This window comes from Mobula hypostoma, chromosome 13, assembly GCF_963921235.1.
Source record: "Mobula hypostoma chromosome 13, sMobHyp1.1, whole genome shotgun sequence".
Lineage (NCBI taxonomy): Eukaryota > Metazoa > Chordata > Chondrichthyes > Myliobatiformes > Myliobatidae > Mobula > Mobula hypostoma.
In genome coordinates, this window is record NC_086109.1 from 83380491 (window position 1) to 83401519 (window position 21029).

Sequence of the window (21029 nt, forward strand, 5' to 3'; positions counted from 1 at the left end):
CATAGATTCTGCCAGAACTGCTGAGTTCCTCCAGCATTTTATGTGTGTTACTCTGGATTTCTAGCATTTGCAGAATCTCTTGTGTTTAATCTGTAAGATTTGTTTAACTAAGCTTCATCATCATTGCTAAAATCGCCTTATCTAATGTCTTGTGATATAACACTCATGTGAAGCCATTTAACTATACAATGGCCACTTGATAATGTATACCTATACACTTGCTCGTTAATGCAAATATCTAATCAGCCAATCATGTGACAGGAGCTCTACGCATAAAAGCATGCAGATGTGTTCAAGAGGTTCAGTTGTTCAAACCAAACATCAGAATGGGAAATAAACGTGATCTAAGTGACTTTGACTGTGGAATGATTGTTTGTGCCAAGAGGGCAGATTTGAGTATCTCAGAAACTGCTGATCATCTGGGAATTTCATGCACAATAACCTCTAGAGTTTACAGAGAATGGCGTGAAAAAACATTAAAAAAATATTCAGTGAACAGCAGTTCTGTGGGTGAAAATGCCTTGTTAGTGAGAAGTTAGAGGAGAATAGCCAGACTAGTTCAAGCTAACAGGAAGGTGACAGTAACTCAGATAATCATGCGTTACAACAGTGGTGTGCAGAAGAGCATCTCTGAATACATAACACATCGAACCTTGAAGTGGATGGACCACAGCAGCAGAAAACCATGAACATACATTCAGTTGCCACTTTATTAGGGTACGGGAGAATGGCCACTGACTATATTTTAGTAGCTGTCGTCTATCAGCAAACATTTTCTGACATATAAAAGTATGATTGGAATAGGTAATTATCTCAGAGCCAAGAGAAAGTTGGTCAAGACTGTCTGAAATATTGCAAACAGAGGCATAAATTGCATTGGCCTTGGATGCAAGTAGTTCACCATCCATATTATTTCTAAAGTAAAATAATCAGAGACAGACTGGTTTCAGCTGTGCTGTTAGTGTTTTTTTTATTTCTCCATTACCTCGCATAACATAAGTAGAATCTGAAAGAAACCTTGCATAGACTGCATTATTCCCGTAAGCAACATCAAGGTCACTTTTCACCAAAAACTTTTTAGTATGGATTGCTCTTTATCAGGAATAACCCCACAGAAGTCATGCTACTGCAGTATTGTAGTATACTGTCTGAGTATAACTTCTGCAGTATACTACAATACTGAAGTAGTATAGCCTCCACAGTATACTACAGCAGTATAACTGATGTATTGCGATTGTAGTTGCAGAGATGTATTTCAAAGACAGAAGAATAACAAAATGAAGCATTCAAATTACTAGAACATTTTGTAAGATGAAATGCTTCTGAAATTCCTTCAAAAAGGTACAAAAGATCATGGAGACTGGATATTAATCAGCAGGTGCAAGATGTGAAAACCAAAAAAAAACTGTAGATGTTGCAAATCTGAAAATGCTGGAAAAGTGTTTTGCAGGTAGGAAAGACTTAGAGCAGAGGTTCCCAATTTAGGATCCACTGACCCCTTGCTTACTGGTGTTGGTTCATGATATAAAAAAAGTTGGCAATGCCTGGTTTAGAGTGATAAGGGCCAAATGTAGACAAGTGGGACTAGCTTAGTTAGATAACTTGGTTGGAATGGATGAGATGGACCAAAGGTCCTTTTTACCATGCTGTGTAGCACCATGACTTTGTGACAGGTCAGTTGGCATACATGGAAAGAGAAACAATAGTGGTTCAATTTAGAGACACCATCTGTACCCTGAAGAAGTTTCTTCATCTTCAACTATTACCTTCCCATGGACGCCACCTGATCTGCTGAGATTTTTCAGCCTTTTCTGTTTTCACTAATAAAATAAGAATTTGTGATGGAAAAGAAAATCACAAACAGTAGTTCCATTAGAAAAGAACAAGCCAACTAAAGATTGAACTCTAGTGGATTAAAGGAAATTAATTCCACTTCTGTCTAGGATTGTAATATAACAGTGTCTGATGAGTTGGGGCTGCCCCATTCCATTTGCTTTCATGATGTTCTAAGGTTTGGCGCAAGTGTCTTAATATTTTCAGAAGTTCCTTGTTCTCCTTCAGAAGTGATTCTTTCTTCAGCAGTGCCACCTTTTGCTCTTTTCTGGCAACATCTCTCTCCCTTTCCATGAAGGCCAACTCATTTTCCAAATCCTGTAACCTAAAGGTTATTATGAATCAATTAGTATTGTCAAACACTTTTCCTTTCTTCCCCACACCTCTCTCGTCTCTACAAATCCTCCCTTATCGACCTTCTACCACCCCACCTTCTCCTTCTCCTTCCTCTTGCATTGTAGGGTTAGATCCTGAATGAGACATGTTTTTACGAGAGAGAAGAGAAGTACAGCACCGAACCAGGCCCTTCAGTCCCTGCTGAAACCATTTAAACTGCCTTGCTGATGAAATTGTTATAGAAGTTCAATAAATATCGTACCTGATTTTATAAATTTGAACTGGTTGTAGAGATATACAACCATACTTACATTTTGATTCTGTGGGTACCTTCACCAGAATTTTAATATGCAAATCAAAAAATAAAGAACTGCAGATGCTAGAGATCTGAACTAAAAACAGAAAAAGCTGGGAATACTCATCAAGTCAGGCAGCACCTGTGGAGAGAGGAACAGTTAACTGTCCAGGTTTGAGACCCATCATCAGAACTGGGAAAGAGAGTAAATGGAGAAGGTGAAGGAGGGATGGAATGGACAAAGGGATTATCAGCGATAGAGTGGACCAAATGTATTATGGTAACTGGATTAAATTATGCAACTTTGACTGTACTAATAGCAGGATTGATGAGCATGGCTGGACTACACCAATATGAAATAAAAAAACCAAGCCAAAATCTCACGTGGATGATGGACAAAAATGGGTAGTTCTCAAACAAGAAGAAAGTAAGAGTGAATTACTTAAAGTTAAAGGGTTCATAATCAGGAGTAGAAGGTCATGACCTGACCTGATGGTGATTGAAGCATCAGTTCTCAGATTTGCAATGGGTGTCATTGTAATGACACAGGAGGCCACAGGCAAATAGGTTGCATTGGGAGTGTGATTGGGAAAAGTTTTGTGTGGCTTGGAAGTGCAGTGGTTAGCTCAATGCTTTATAGTGCAGGCAACCCGGGTTCAATTCCCACGACTGAAAATTGTAAAGAGTTTGTATGTTCTCCCTGTGATTGTGTCAGTTTCCTCCGGGTGCTGTGGTTTCCTCCCATAGTGCAAAGGCGTACCGGTTGGTAGGTTAACTGGTTGTTGTAAGTTGTTCCATTTGCAACTTCCTTTGCAACTTAAAACTAACTCATTCTCTATTTTTCCTGGTGCCAAATAAGGGTCTCAGATCTGAATCGTTAACGCTTTCTCTTTCTTGAGATTCCATCGTTGTACTATGAAGTCCTTTTACCGTAGTAAGTACTCTCTCTTCATGTCTCCCAGGGCTCTTTTGAGAGTGAGTGCCTCCTCCATGTAGCCCTTCTGTAGCTCTTGTTCAAGTGTTTGTACTTGTTTCCAAAGCTTGTCTCTCTTAATACCATTATCCCGTTTCTCTGTGAACTCATGCAAGCGTAAGTCTTTGAAATGATGCCTAGCCAGTTCAACAGTAGACGATTATAATCTTCTGTGGCTATGGAAGTAGACAAAATATGTAACCAGAATTAAAATGAATGTGATAAGAAATACGATCTGTGGCCACTTCATTAGGTATATCCTGCTGTAGCCCATCCACTTCAAGGTTCGACAATGTGTGCATTCTCCTCTGACCTCTCTCATTAACAAGGTGATTTCGCCTACAGAACTTCCACACACTGGATGATTTGTGCTTTTTGTTTCTCCACCATCCTCTGTAAACTCTAGAGACATTTGTGCAAAAACATCCCAGGAGATCAGCAGTTTCTGAGATACTCAAATCACCTGTCTGGCATGAGTAATCATTCCAAGGCCAAAGTCACTTAGATCACATTTCTTCCCTATTCTGATGTTTGAACAACAACTGAACCTCTTGACCATGCCCGCATACTTTTATGCATTGAGTTGCTGCTACATGATTATGTCATGTGCTGCAATCCTTTGTTTAATCCTACCGTCTTTAGGAATTCTTTTTTTCACTTATTGGAATTTGCATTCTTCAAGCAATGTATTGATTTTAAGCACACGTTAAGGATTTGAGATAATCTAGGCTGATACACCCCTGAAGTGTGGAGAGAGTGCTACAGTAACAGAACACTATTTTTTTGCCTGAAATCCAACAACTCTGATTCCGGTGATTAGGTGGATATTAGCATTGCCAGTAAATTATGCAACAAAGAGCAGGGATATATTCTGAGTAATATGCCTCCCACAGTAAACTATCAAAAACAGATTAATTGATCATTTACTTCATTGCTGTACAGAGCACCTTGCTGTGTACAAAATGGCTCCTGTATCTCCTTACATAATTCCATTCACTGATTCATTACCCATTCAGTGTTTTGGGAGATATAGTGTTCTACATTCATACTAATAAAGTCAATAAGCTTGTCTTTCTTATTCCCCCAGCTCTAAAAAAAACAAATATAATTTTACAAATCTCATCATCCTGTTTCTTTACTGCCTTAACTTTACTATATTAAAAGTAACACTCAAGACATCGTCCTTTAGTTCAGCTTCAGATTTTAGAACTTCCCTCCCCCCCCCACCTCTTCATTTCCACTATAACTTACAGTCAAAAAAAAGTTGTTACTGTGCTCTTCACACCTCCAAGAACCCTGATGGCAATTTTTCAAACTATCCATGATTTCATTGGAGCCAATTAACAGGATTGATTTCTGGAATAAACACTACTAGAAGACGGGGCTTAGAAGAAGGAGAGGTAGTGTCATTGAGATATGCAAGGATATAAGAGGGATGTGGAGAGAATGTTTCCTCAGGATGTTAAATCTACAAGTAAGACACATCACTTCAGGGTAAGTATTTGGCTATTTAATGCTGACATGAGGAAAATGTCTTTACTGAGAACTGTAAATCTTTGGACATCCCTACTTCAAATGGTTGTGAATATTCAGTGTTTGAGTACATTCAAGATAGATCTTTCGGCAATAGGGAATTCAGGGGGATGAGTGAACGGGTGGACTTGTTCAGCTGTGATTTTATTGAATTACCCAATTCAAGCTGGGACGTGGGCTGCTGCTATCTCCTGTTTCGTAGCCTGCTGGTTATGCTTCTATTAGTTAATGATGTTACCACTTCGAAAAGTGCCCAGCCACCCAGAGTAAATACCACTTGCCAAAAATATGGTGGTACTGCTAATCATACATGTAACATAACCTTCTGTCATTATCAGATTGGGCAGCTTGTTCTAATTGATATTAATAACCCAATCAATACGATTATAAATACTTAGTCACCATCATAATGTGGTTATGGGAACTTGCACGGTTCTATTGCCATCTATTTAAATTCACTGATGGCGATGACACCACTGCTGTTGATTGAATCATGGGTGGTGATGAATGAGAGTACAGAGATGAGATGGAGCACCTGGCTGGATGGTGTTTTAATAATAAGGTCGTGTTTATCGTCAACAAAACTGAATCATTGACTTTGAAAGGGGAAGTTAAGAGACCACCGCTTTCACTGGTGGGTCGGAAATGGGGAGAGTTAGCAACTTCAAATTTCTGGGCCTTAACATCTCGAATGAGCTGCCCTGAGCCCAGCACAGAGATACAATCATGTGCCTTTGCTTTCTCAGAAGCTTAGGGAGATGTGGCATGCCACCAAATTATCTAACAAACCTCTAGAGGTGCTTTATTGAAAGTATCCTAGCTGGTTACTATATCATAGCCTGGTACAGCATTTCCAATGCACAGGAATGCAGGAAGCTGCAGAGAGGAGTGATCATAGCCCAGTCTGTTTTGTGTAGGACTTTCCCCATCCTGATGGCATCCAAATAAGATGCTGCATCAAGAAAGTGGGATCTATCGTCAAGGATTCCTGCCATCCTGGTCAAGCCTTTTTCTTGCTGCTACAGTTAGGCATGAGGTATAGAAACCTGAAGTCCCACACCATCAGGGTCATAGGCAACCATATGTGCTTTCCAGAACGTCCAGCAGGTTCTTGAACTGACCTGCACGATCCTAATCCTGCCTCAGCAACAGAACATTGTGGTCTTTCTCTTGCACTACCATGGATTCATCTAATTGAGTATTTTTTCACTAATGTCTTGTTTTGCACAGTCTTTTTGTGAAGTGTCTTGTATAATCTGCAAAACTTAATGGGCCCACAGCCTTCCAAGTAGAAGCATTTTTATCATATGCTCAACCAAATCAAAAGACAAAATGAAAGTCATTCTAAAGACTATTTGGATGTGAGGCATTAGCTGAGGTGGTCAGCTCAGCACTCCTTCAACGTGAGCCTGTGGTGTAACATTTTAGCTGCCTCAATTTAATTTGCAACTTATATTTCACTGGTGAGACATTAAGATGAAGAAAGATGGGAATCAAATGTTTTAATTTGTGTATTAAAGTATAAAAAATAACTTCTAGATTCTACCAAGTTTGAATTCAGATTCAGATTTGTTTGGAAGTGAACTTAGTTTTGACAACCTCGGAACATTCAACAATGGTTGTTGATGTGGTTTCTATTGCAATGTAGGAATATTACAGCCAATTTACATACTGTCAAGTCAAATTTATTGCTATATGCACAAGATTCAGAGAACAAACAGAATGGAGGCAGGTGTCTAGTGGTATGTTGCAAGATTTGGCATGGGGGGGCCTATGTTTTTTGTTAATTATACCCAAGGAGTGCCTCAGAGCAGAGCAGTTAGTGTGGCGCAATTACAGAGTTCAGGGTTCAATTCCAGTGTCACCTGTAATAAGGAGTCTGTACGTTACATCCTCCCCATGGAATGCATGTGTTTACTCCGGGTCCTCTGGTTTCCTCCCACAGTCCAAAGACACACCGGATAGGCTAGTAGGGATCCTGTGATTAGGCAAGGGTTAAATTGGGGGTTGCAGGGCGGTGTGGCTCGAAGGGCCGGAAGGGCCTACTCCACATTGAATCTCCAAATAAAATAAACTAACTTGGATGTGAATTGACAAGGTTTGATCAGTAAGTTTGCAGATGACACAAAATTAGGAGGTGGTCTTGACAATGCAGGAGGGTATCATAGATTACAAGGGAATCTTGATCAGTTAGGGAAGTGGGCTGAGGAATGGCAAGTGGATTTCAACACAGGGAGTTCATAGGTTAATTGGTCACATGGGTGCAATTGGGCAGTGTGGGCTCATTGGGCCAGAAGGGCCTGTTATCATGCTATGTCTCTAAATAAAAATAATTTTTAAAAACCTGCTTACAGGGCCTCTGATGAAATAGGTTTTATTGCCAACATACTCTGTTATTCATTTCAATAGATGTTGTCTGACCTGCTGAGTTCCTTCGGTGTTTTTTGTGTGTGTGTGTGTTCTAGGCATGCCCTGTAAAAGCCCTAAAGGCCACATTGACAGCACTTGTATCCCTGCATTTGCAACCTGGGGTAAGAAAATCACATCAATCTTCTAACCCTGGGGCTTCCACATTCTGTGCTACTAACAGGGCCATCCCAGTCCAATGAAATTTTATATTGGACTTTACCAAATTCTTTTGTTTCTTTAAAGATCAGTTTGAAAGAATATTCTCATATTTCTATCAATACCGACATCTGTTCAGGTGATAGAAATTTGCTCTTACAGAATTCACAGATCACTACCTAACATTCTAAGGTTTGGAATAAAATTCACATTCATGGAATTTATGAGAAAATAAGTAAATAAATTGCCGGCTGGTGGCGCAGTGACATCAGCGCCGGACTCCGGAGCGAAGGTTCCCGAGTTCGAACCCAGTCGGGCCGCTCCGGGCATGTTTTCCATCCGTGCTGGGCTGAGTGTCGAGCTCGCAACTCGTCCTCGTAAAAAAAAAATCTGCGCTGTGAGAAGGATGTGGGGGACCACTCACAGAATCTTTCCTCCAAGACAACCACTTGAAAAAGTGGTCGCCGAGGCTCTGGTAGAGTATGACACACACGAAAAAAAGTAAATAAATTAACAGAAAAGTTAAATTTTTCAAGTTGCATTTTTAGTGTTGGCAGAGTTTTGCTTTATGGAAAATTTGTGATATTGACCATTTGCTATGAATACAAACCCCAGTAATGCAGGGATTACTTGTTCATATCATATAAAAGAAACAAATTAATGCTTAGTTAGTCCTGACGAAGGGTCTCGGCCTGAAACGTCGACTGCGCCTCTTCCTATAGATGCTGCCTGGCCTGCTGCGTTCACCAGCAACTTTGATGTATGTTGCTTGAATTTCCAGCATCTGCAGAATTCCTGTTGTAATGCTTTGTTTAGGTGTGTACATGCAGCTTGGTGGGGAAACCGTCCTTGGCCTGCAGTTAGCTAGACTGCACTCTGAAGTCCAAAGAACTTCGGCAGCTTTGATTCAAGAGACTCCAGAACAAATCCTTGAGATGGGGAAGTCATGTATGACAAATCTGAGTGAGTTTTTTAAAGGAGAAGATTTTTTAAATTTAGATATACAGAACGGTTACAACCCCTTCTGACCTAATGAGCCCATGATGCCTAATTACACCCATGTGATAAGCTAACCTACTAACCTTTACGTCTTTGAAAGATGGGAGGAAAGCAGAGCACCTGCCGGAAACCCACGCGGTCATCGAGAAAACGTATAAACTCCTTACAGACAGTAGCAGAATTGAACCCAGGTCACTCGTGCTGTAATAGCATTATGCCAGAGGTTCCCAACCATTTTATACCATGGACCCCTACCATTAACTGAGGAGTCCATGGACCCAGGTTGGGAACCCCAGCATTATGCTAACCACTACACTACATGATGATGGAAGGGTGAGATCAGTGGATGTATAGTAAAGCATTCAGTAAGGTCCCTCATGGTAAACTGATGCAAAGGATTAAGGTATTTGGGACTTGGTAGATTGGATTCAAAACTGGAAGACAAAATTGGTGGACGAGCTGCACTGCTTGCATGTGTGTGTGTTTGTCTGCGGCTGCTAGGAACAGCACCATCAATTTGCAGGATTTGTCACTCAAGGTCTTGGGCTATAATTTTTTTGTGTGATTGTATGTTTACTTGCTATCTTGAACGTACTGTGTTGTGTCTGGTACTGCATTATGCCTTGTATGTTTTGCACCTTGCTTGACCCCAGAGGAACGTTGTTTCATTTGGCTATATTCACGTATGGTTGAATGATACTAAACTTGAATTTGAACGGCGAGTATTAAACTGAACCAAGATCTGTGACTAATGGTGTTCCACAACGATCAGTGCTGTGACCTCCTTTGTTTGTAATACATGTAAATGATTTGGATAAAAATGTAGGTCGGCTGTTTAGTTAAGTTTGCAGTCAACATGAAAATGGACGGTGAGGAAAGTTGTAAAATTATATAGCAGGATATAGATCAAAGCTCAAAGTAAATTTTATTAACAAAGTACGTATGTGTCACCATGTACAACCCTGAAATTCACTTCAACAAGATCAGTCACAAATATGATTGGAGAAATAGTCAGCGGCGTTTAATGCATTGGACAAGTGTGAGGTGTAGCATTGTGTGAAAGTGGAAAGTATACAGAAAATGGCAGGACCCTAATGAGCATTGATATATAGAAGGATCTTCGGTGCAAGTCAAGATCAAGATTAAAGTACATTTATTATCAAATAATGGACAAATTAAACAACCTTAAGGTTTGCCTGCTTACAGACAGCCACAAAGCAAGAAACCCGAAATAACTCAATTAAAAAAAGAAAGACCAACGCCCAGTGCACAGAGAAAGAGAAAAAAAAAGCACAAATCATGCAAACAATAGAAGCAAGCAACAGCATTCCAAACCAAATTGAGTCCATGAACCCAAATCACCAGAGCAAACAGAGTAGGCCCAAAGCCTAGGTCTCAGTTCATCATATAGTGGGCAAGTTACTGCGAAGCTCGCAGACATGAAGCGCGTAGCAGCCGGAGCAGTCTCACTGCCTCAGCACCGTGTAGAGAGAGGAGTGAACATCACAGGAGAGCAAACAAAATTAGCCCGAGTTGAGCCAACATTCCTGACACCCTGCCTTCCAGTCTCACTGGACTGGAGTTTAATTGTCCAACCAGCAGGTCTGGACCTGGCCATAGCTCCCTCGAAGTTGCCACTCAAGTAGATAGGGTGGTAAAGAAGTCATATGGCATACTTGCCTTCATAGGTTAGGGCACTGAGTAGAAATTCAGAAAGTCATGTTGAAGCTGCAAAAAAATTCTAGTTCGATCAGTATTGTGGAGTATTGTGTTTAGTTCAGGTTGCTACATTACAGGAAGGATGTGAAGGCTCTGGATAAGGTACAGAAGAGGTTCGCTAGGACATCACGTAGATTGAACAGTATTAGCTAAAAGGAGAGATTAGACAAACTTGCATCACGTTTTCCGAAATGTCAGAAGCTGAGGGCTGGTCTATATAAAATAATGGGAGGCATAGACAGTGCAGACAATCAGAGTCTATATCCCAGGGTAGGATTATCAAATGCTACAGTATTATGTACTCTCCCTAGGACCTGTCACAGTATTATGCCCACTTCTTGGCACATATTTGAGAGCAGCCACATTTTTGAATAGAGAAGGGTGGCATGGTAGCATAGTGATTAGCACAATGCTTTACAGTACAGGCAACAGGGTTCAATTCCTGCCGCTGCCTGTAAGAAGATTGTATGTTCTCCCTGTGACAGCGTGGGTTTCCTCCGGGTGCTCTGGTTTCCTCCCACAGTCCAAAGACGTACGGTTGGTAGGTTAATTGGTCCTTGTAAATTGCCCATGATTAGGCTTGGATTAAATTGGGGGATTGCTGGAAAAGTGGCACAAAAGGCCGGAATATCCTATTCCACACTGTACCGCAATAAATAAATAAATAAATAATAACGGTCTATGGGAGTGTGAGAGGCAAGACGTAACTAGCTCAGATTGCTGAGGCCAGTTTCAGGTTGGGGTTGGGCCTAACGGTTAGAATATCCACAATTTACTTCATGTTGATTCTGGGCCTGAAGATGGACACAGAAAAATTTTAACCTGGGTGTAAGAAGGAGCGTTAATGGATTGTGGTAAAGGAAGTGATAAAGTAGATGCGCAAAGGGCTATTAAACAGAATGTCCTAGGCCTACAATGGGAAAGGAATTATAAGGCAAAAGTCATATTTTATTTCACATGTAAATTAACCAATTTAATTTTCATTATTTCCCTTTACCTAGGCTCCTTGTTAATGCTGCATTATTTAAGGCTTTAGCCAATTCAACATAGCCCGTCTCTTTCAGCACCTCAGAAAATGGCTCCAAGACCCAACATCCTTCATCCTCCAACAGCGAGAGCAATTTGGCAACTTTATACTCTTGGCTGCCTTCCCTCTGCAAGTATAAAGGATACAATAGAATGTAAGATCTAAGAAAACAAAACAAAAAAACAAATCAGAACTAAAATCATATTTGAATAAAGGAGCAAATGCAAAATGAAACGCCCTTTCAGTTATTGTTCCTTTAGTTCCCACTCTCATGGTGCACAATTCTGATTTGATGGAGACAGACATGAGAGCACGGAGGAACATCTGGAAAAATTCTGAAATGCCCGCTTCGCTGCCGCTGCTACTGTGTGGTAACCGGAATCTCCGGAGCTGAAGGCCCCGAATCCTCAGCTTTGCGTGTTTCAGTGGCCGGGGAGAGGTCGACGGCGCTCGACAGAGGATGGCGCTCGGGAGGCTGTATCGGAGGGGCTGGTCGGAGGCTCGAAGTTTTCGGACGGATGGACTCAGTGTCGGCTGTGATCGGCTGCTTCCAAGGCATCGGCAAGTTGATGGTGCCTGGAGATTTATGGCAGGGAGTTTCTCCCTTTGCCGCCTGCTATCGGGGACTCGAGAGTCGATCGACTCGGGGACTTTTGAGACTTTATTTACCATGCCCATGGTTTGTTCTTCATCAAATTATGGTATTGCTTTGCACTGCTATAACTAAATGTTATAATTATGAGGTTCTGTTAGTGTTAGTCTTTGGTTTGTCCTGTTTTCTGTGATATCACTCCGGAGAAACATTGTATCATTTCTTAATGCATGTATGCTTTTCTAAATGACAATAAAAAGAGGACTGAGTGTTCTCATAATTTCATTTTAGGGGACGGCACTGTAGCCTAGCGGTTAGTGTAATGCTATTACAGGGCAAGCGACCCAGGTTCAGTTCTGTCACTGTCTGTAAGGAGTTTGCACATTTTCCCCACGACTGCATGGGTTTTATCGGGATGCTCTGGTTTTCTCTCACGTTCCAAAGACGTATGTACGGGTTAGTAGGTTAATCGGTCACATGGGTATAATTGGGCTTGGTGGGGTGGAAGGGCCTGTTACCGTGCTGTGTCTATAAATAAACTTTCCGTAGGTACATGCAACTACCAAGTGCTTCAGCCAAGTTACAACCCTTTATCTGTGAGCCTCTACAGTAAGTGTTCATAGCTAGCTGATTTAACTGGGAGAAATGTCCTAGTTAAGCCTGATCCCATTCTCCACTAATGTCAACTCATGCCACTGTGTTCCAAGAATCCTGAGTGACTACGCCTTTTCAAGCCCAGACGTCAAGTTCAGGACCAGAGCCATTTTTGTTCCCTTCCGTACCTGTATTATTCGGATTTGTGGGTCAGATAGAATCCCCTTTTCCCGTAGCAGTCTGTAGAACACTGCCGATATCCGAAGCTGTGTGACAATCAAGGAAAAATTGTCCCGAATCACAGCTTTATGGAAATCCTCATTCCATGTACTTTGAAGATGGTTCCTCAAATCTGCAATTTAAACACTTTCTCTTGATCAATAGTTAAGTCTATGCAGTGCCACTTTATTAGCTTACACTTGTACACCTGCTCATTCATGCAAGTATTTAATCAGCCAATCATGTGACGGCAATGCAATGCATAAAAACATGCTGACATGGTGAAAAGGTTCAGTTCTTGTTCAGACCAAACATTGGAATGGGAAGAAATGTGATTTAAGTGACATTGATCATTGGTGCCAGATGGGGTAGGTTGAGTATCTCAGGAACTGCTGATCTCCTGGGATTTTCATGCACAACTGTCTCTAGAGTCTACAGAGGGTGGTGCAGAAATCAAAATGCTGAGTGGCAGCTCTGTGAGTGAAAATGCTCTGTTCATAAGAGAGGTCGGAGGAGAATGGCCAGACTGATTCCAACTGACAGGGAGGTGACCATAACTCAAATAACCACGGGATACAACAATGGTGTGCAGAAAAGCATGTCCGAATGCGCAACACATCAAGCCCTGAAGCAGTTGGGCAACAGCAGCAGAAGATCACGACCGTGCACCCAGTGCCATTTTATTAGATACAGGAAGTACCTAATAAAGTGGCCATTGAGTGTATACTGACAATAGTCCAGCTTATTTCTTATTTATTTCATGGGGTTTAGGTTTGCTGGCAAAGCCAACATTTCTTGCCCTTGCCCAATAGATCCAACTCAATAGGGATAGACTATGAGACATAAATATACATAACCTGACCTCAGAGCCTCCTTTTCCCTTTATGTTATCATTTGTTTGTTACTTAATTCCTTCTTAATGCCTTATACTCCACTATGGAGCTTTCCCCCTTGTTCTTTCCCTCTCCATTTTCCCTGGAGGGGTGAGTGTTTAAAATCTCCTCACCTCTAACATCCTGCAGGTTTGATGAAAGGCCACCAAGCTGAAACTTCTACCCTTTAGCTCTGTTTCTCTCTTTTTCTATAGATGGGCGCTAAACCTCGGAGCATTTACAAAATTTCCTACTTTTATTTCAGTGTTCCAGCACCTGCTGATTTCTATATTCTCCGATATTATCTTTATCCAGGTGAAGATAATGAAAGGGATGACTTTGAAGATCTGTGTCACATTGTACATACGCATTTTAGCCCCATGTTCCTTAGCCCTGGGCACCAAAATGGAAGGGGGGGTGCGCGGGTCGTGAGGAGGATCTCCTGGTGGGCTTGCTGCTGGGCCTGGCCAAGATGACCATTCACAGGTCTAGGTGGCGGAAAGTGTAGGGCTTCTGCCCGGGCTGACTGCCTATCCCTTTTCCAAGGATACACCCGTGCCCAGCTGTCCTTGGAGAGGAAGCATGCAGTTGCAAAGGGTACACTGGAGGACTTCCAGGAGCAGTGAACCCCCAGGGTATTAACTGTTTAATAGATGGTAGTATTCATATTATAACCAGAGAGTGATCACTGTCATGTAAATACTGAATATCTGTAAATTATATGATAGTCATGTGTGGGCATGTGGCCAAGTGGTTAAGGCATTGGACTAGCAATCTGAAGGTTGTGAGTTCGAGCCCCAGCCGAGGCAGCGTGTTCCTTGAGCAAGGCACTTAACCACACAGTGCTCTGTGACAACAATGGTGCCAAGCTGTATTGGCCTTTGTCCTTCCCTTGGACAACATCAGTGTCATGGAGAGGGGAGACTTGCAGCATGGGCAACTGCTGGTCTTCCATTTAAAAGTGAAGACTGAAGACTGAAGTGGAGAGTGAAGACTTTCCAGGTGCAGATCCATGGTCTCACAAGACTAATGGATGCCTTAAATATGATAGTCATGTAAATAAACTTCTGTAGTTTTGTAATTTAAATAAAGGGGTGGTACTGAGGGAGAGTCACACTGTGGGAAGGTGGTCTGTCTGGCCCTTTACTGAGCATACATTTGTGCCCGGCGTCCTTGGAGAGGGAGCACGTGGTCACAATGGGTACATTGGGGGACTTCCAGGAGTGGTGGGCCCCACGGGGAATTGACTGTTTTATAGGTGGTAGTGACCATGTTTTAATCTGAGTGTACTCACTGTCTTGTAAATACTGAATGTCTGTATCTTGTGCTATTGTTATGTAAATAGCCTGTTACATTTTTGTAAAAAAATTGTGTGCGTGTTTGTTCCATTATCAAGGACGGCTACCATTCAAACCATGCTTTCTTCTTGCTCCCACCAGCAGGCCAGAGGTACAGGATCCTGAGGTCCCACACCACCGGGTTCAAGAACAGTTATGACCCTACAATCATCAGGCTCCTGAACCAGTGTGGATAACTTCACTCACCTCAGTACTGAACTGACTCCACGACCTGTAGACTCAGTTTCAAGGGCTCTACAACTCATGCCTCAGTATTATTTTTTATTTACACAATTTGTCCTTTGCACCCCGGTTGTCAGTCTTGTTTATGTATAGTTTTTCATGAATTCTGTGAATGCTTGCTAAAAATGAATCTCAAGGTAGTATACGGTGACATATAATAAATGTACTCTGATAATAATTTTACTTTGACTTTGGTTCTACTCTGACCTTAATGTGCTCTCCTTGAGCAGTTCAGAGTGAAAAATCAAATGTAACACCTTATACAAATTTGAAAATTACCCTGCATTTATTGACCTGTGTAACCAGCGTTGCTGAGAAATGACTTCTTCATCTTAGTTGCTGGTTTGATCATTGCTGTAAAGGGAAACAATAGCAAAGAATTAAAGCAAACTCAGCAGATTAAAAAATACATACTGTACAAGATCTTTTATTAGTCATTTTAGTCTGTTTAACATCAAACAAATGCATGGAAAACTAAGGCCCCAGATGTAGAAATGGAAAGTGTTGGATACGCTCAGGCAGCATCTGCGGAAAAAGAATCTGAGTTCATGTTTCAGGGGGAAGACCTTCTATCTCCAACCTGAAAATTTAACTGTTTCTCCTTCCACGATGCTGTCTCACCTGCTGAATATTTCCAACATTGTTTCTGCTCCTGAATCTGCAGTGTTTTGATTGTACAAGATCGGACCCCAGGTTGGAGTCCCAGTTATTAGTAGCTGCAGAAGGCTTAGTGGTGTCCTCAGCTCCTTTTATAGATGTTGCTACAGATTCTACAGCTTTTGTAGATGCACATTGGAGATTATCCTGGCTGGTTTCACGACCCGGTAATGGAAACAGCAATGTCCAGGGAAGGAAAAGTTTACAGAAAGTCGTGGATACAGTCCAGTCCATCACAGGCAAAGGCCTCCCCGCCATTGAGCACATTTACAAGGAATACTGCCACAAGAAAGCAGCATCCATCATCAAGGACTCCCACCATCCAGACCATGATTTTTCTCACGACCACCATCAGGAAGGAGGTACAGGAGCCTTGGGCCCCACATCACCAGGTTCAGGAGCAGTTATTACACTTAACCATCGGACTCCTGTACTAGTGTCGATAACTTAGTTCACCTTAACTCTGAACTGCTTCCACAACCTATAGACTGATTTTCAAGGACTCTAGAACTTGTGTTCTCAGTATCATTTATTGATGTATTTATTTTTGTTTGCATATTGCCTGTTTATTGGTCTTTCTTTATGTATAGTTTTCAAATGTTCTGTTGTACATCTTTATTTTCCTGTGAATGCCCGCAAGAAAAATGAATTTCACAGTAGTAGTTGGTGACATATACGTATTTTGATGATAAATTTACTTTGACTTCAGACCCAATGGGCCCTGCTCCAAGTAGAAACACTGAGTGAAGATATTGATGATAAATCACCTGGCGGGTCCCAGGTGAAGACAGACACCTGAGGGTATGCCAGGAGCTGAGCAGCCACTCGATTTTCTAAAGGCTGAGTAGGCAGCGGCAAAAGTAGACTGAAATGGTAAATAAAAATTCAGACACTACTGTCAAATACTTAAAAATATTCTAGCTCGGGTGCCTAAGACATTTCCACAGTACTGCAGTAATTTTATGAAATGCACTGTACTGCTGCCGCAAAAAAAGAAACAAATTTCATGCCATATGTGAGTGATGATAAACCTGATTCTGATATGGGTCTCTATTGTGGACTGAAAGCAGGAAGGGGACAGGGAGAGGGGAATCAGTTGGGAAAAATGGAAGGGAAAGTGGAGGGAGTGGAAAGCACCAGAGAGGCATTCTGTAATGATCAATAAATTAATTGCTTGGAATAAAATTACCTTCCCTGGTATCTTATGGCTGGATGTGTCAGCACTCGTGCCACACCTGGCACTCCATCTCTGCCACCTCTCTCACAACTCTCCCTCACCATTCCCAGCATCATTTGCTCCCACCAGATTTCCAGACTCGCTTTCCGCTCCACGTTGGCCAATACAGCACTGTGCAACAGTCTCAAGCAAACTAGCTATATATATATGTGCCTAAGACTTTTGCTCGGTACTGTCAGCACCAGCACCTGCTGTGTTCTTGGTCAAGATGAGGAGACTGTTATAGTGAGAAAATTCTTCACTGTTTGCCTTTTATAGCAACACTACCATGGCAATACAGTGACACATCATGCAGTCAAGTTAACCGCTAGGAACTACAGTATTTGTGCAGGGTGAAAATCCTCTCTGTGTTATTCATTTTTCCACTTTGCTTCTAAAAATATACTTTCAAGAGGACCAGAACATTGTCAAAGGGGTTGGAAGCTTTGTGCTTTGGCTCTTGGTAGGGTCACCCAGTCCAAATAGGTCTAAGGGTAGATGCCAGACTAATAGTGATTCACTGGTCCTCCAGGTTTGCGGGGGGTGGGGTTCAGCTCAGGGCTAACTTCTGGGACTGGTAAAACAAAATTGTTACGGAAACAGCCTTCTACATCTGAATGTGATGGTATTCCTGAGTCTCCAGCTGAGATTTGCATGATTGATATAGTGAAAATGAAGAGGGAGCTACTGACATGATGAAGGGAGCCGTGAAGAACACCACAGAGGACCTTCATTGCTGCCCTAAAACCCAGAGGCATAATGGGCAGATCTATCTATCTATTCTAAAAATACTGAACAAGTCTGAAGGATAGTTCGATGGGTGTCTTGTGGCCATCTTTTAAGTGTTAAGCGTGGACAAGTATTAACGGTTGTGCATCCGTCGTGCGTAATACCAGTCCTGCCCTTTTTATCATTTGATGCCCATATCTATTCTCAAACAATGATTTTAGAACAGTGCTAAGTAACATCTGAAGGATGCTGAGGCCAATTACAGATCTTCTTCTGCCTCTAGCATCACAATTAGACTGCTGGGTGTGCCTGCTAATGACAAGTAGTCGGGGCGGTGGGAGGGTGCGAAGGTGGAAAGATACAGTGAATGTGTTTTGAATCAAATTCATATTCAGTGAATGTAAATGGATTTCAGCTGGAGAGCATTGGGTCGTCAAAAGCAGCATAGTCATAACAGCCCTGTTTTATTGAGCGGATGGTGACAGACTAAATCTCAAGTCTGTCTATCAGTTGCTTTTGCCTGGCATCTATGTGACATTCTGTACCTACTCTAAGCTATGTATATAGCTTTATTTTAATGCAAAGAAAAAAAAAATGGTTTCATAGCCTGGCTCTTAGTCTCCCAGCAACGGTAGGCGCCAGTACTAAAAATGATGTCACCAAGCTGGCACAGTCGCTGTACCGTAACCATGGTATCTGGTGTGCCCGCTGGTGGCATTGCAATCCTGTACCACACATACAAACAATTCATTCAGCTAGACTGCCAGTTATAAAATGCAAACAAGGGAGTCTCGTACTCAACCAGATCAATTCAATTAAGCATTAATGAACTGAAAGGCCCATGTGTGTCGTGAATTTCATCCAACCAGGGTCTGTGCGCTCAAACAAAGTGAAACAAAATAAGAAATTACATTAAAATGGACAAGTGAGAGATAAATTCCTGCCTTTAAATTCAACGTCACTGTTAAATAAATGTTAATTTAATATTTTTATTGTGGATCTTTAGTTTTGTCACTGTCACTGTGTGATTCCCCTCATCACAGCAGCAGTTTCAGAGTAGAACAATAAGGGACTCTGGTGACTGTGTGAAACCGGGCCTCTATTGTGGGTTTTACAGTACTTGCCAGCCAATCAACGGCATTCTGTATGTCTACCCAGCCTCATTTGCATGAACTCATTCTTTGCTGAACAGACCCATTTGGCATTGTTTCAGCTCTGGCTCAAAGTCCCATGAAGGTGCCAGATGGGATCTTTATTTCCAGACTTTCTTTCTCACGAGAATTTATAGGGACATCACAGTAAGAGTTTTGCATATTGCAAATCTGGGTGATACAGAATTAAGGGAGCCAATGCAAATCAATAGCTGCCACTTGGAAAACCTCATTTATACTCAGTGCAAGGCCTTGGGCTCTGCTTTACAATCACTCCCCCTCCTTCTGCAGAAGGTGGTGACTCTCGGCTGGTTTGCAGTTGCACCAATCCTAGCTGCCCGCTGATGCCTGAGCCAAGATCCCATTTTTCATGGGTTGTGATGTTATTCAACAGTCACAAACATTACAGTCAATTCTAATTGTCTACATGCAGTGCACAAACACACAGACTCATTAATAAGAGCAATTGGATAGTTATCAGAAATAGGACCCCTGGACAACATCACCTGCCCTATCCGCTTCCAAACCCAGGATAGTTTTCCTCTTCTTATTCCCATGCCAGTTATAATGAAAGAACTTAGACTTATATGGGTTCTTTCATGGCCTCAGTAAATCCCAAAGTGCTTTACACCTAATTAAACACATTTGAATATTTGACATTGATGAAATACAAAAGCCAATTTTCACATGCCAAAGTCCCACAGATAGCAGTGAGGTAATAACTTGGCAACCTGTTTTAATGATGTTGGTTTTGGAGTAAATGTTGGTCAGAACCCTTGCATTGAACCGTCATGCTGTGTGATCTTTTGACAGCTGAATCAGAATCAGAATCAAAATCAGATTTAATATCATTGGCATATGGCATGAAATTTGTTGTTTTGTTTCAGCAGTACAGTGCAATACATAAAAAACTATAAATTTATGATGAGAAATATATATCTATCTCCCCTCTCTCACACACACACACATAAATATAATATATATTTAATATATACTTATATATGCAATATACTGTATATATATAAAGTTTAAAAAGTTGTGCAAAAAGAGAGCAAAAAAAATTGTGAGGTAATGTTCATGGGTTGATTCACTGTCTGTTCAGAAATCTGATAGCGGAGAGGAAGAAGCTATTTCAAAAACACTGAGTGTGTGCCTTCAGGCTCTTATCCCTCCTCCCTGATAGGAGCAATGAGAAGGGGGCATATCCTAGGTGATGGGGGTCCTTAATGATGAATGCCTCCTTTTTGAGGTATTGCCTCAGAAACCTTGATTTAGCATTTCATGGGAAATGGGGCACCCTGGAAAGTGCAGCCTTCTCCCATGCACAACACTAGAATAGCAGTCGGGGTTTTCAGCTCTCATCCCAGGTCTTAAACCCACAAGCTTCTGAGTCGGTGCTAAGATGGATATGCAACTTAAATTCAATGTTCTTCCCATGACTACTTTGTAGACAGCACAGTCTATGGATTAAGTTTAGGTCAGTTAGTTCATAGTTTGAACCAGCTTGAACAGAATCGCAAAGGAACAAAATTTATTCCGTGAGGTTTGAAAAAATGTGATGAATTACTTACTCTAGACTGCCAAATATCCACGAACTTCTGATCAAGGTGAGCTCCGAGCCTTGGAATGGGCCATGTTTACATTACTGGTTGCTAGGTGACTGCTGAATTCACTAGGCAGAATAAATGTCTTAGCTTTATTTGTATTATCTCACTCACATGCAGTACACAGTCTTCATAGATCCAATGAATATTTTGTTTTCTATGTTATCAGCAATACACTTAGCAAAGTGATAAGAAGGGAAATATTGGGTGAATTCTCACTGCAACTTTCTACAGAGGCAGATGAAAATTTAGAAAAATACTTGGGAAGCCTCCAGACCATGATATGAAAAATAAAATTATTTAAATAAAACAAATAACTTTAAAATACGGGTTTGAAAGAGTGGTTAAATGTCCTTGATATACAGTACGGTAGCCTACACAAGCGTGCACTAATATCTGGGAAAAGAGATTGGGTAGTGCAATTTTTTTAAGCTCATACTAATGATGACCACTTCTTTGAAATTTCTTTATTTCTCCAACGTTGCAAAATATTGCTTCACACAATGAAGGAAAAGAGAAGGAGGACAGTTAACCC

The 21029-nt window shown here is 41.4% G+C and overlaps 1 long non-coding RNA gene across 1 annotated transcript; it reads right to left on the bottom strand.

The window, feature by feature from the left end:
* Positions 1-12668: 12668 nt before the first annotated feature.
* Positions 12669-20500, bottom strand: LOC134355992 (uncharacterized). The gene is made up of 3 exons (XR_010020249.1): positions 20462-20500; positions 15417-15491; positions 12669-12818 (listed from the first exon to the last, which is right to left on the bottom strand). It is a non-coding gene; the product is annotated as an uncharacterized LOC134355992 (long non-coding RNA).
* Positions 20501-21029: the final 529 nt, after the last annotated feature.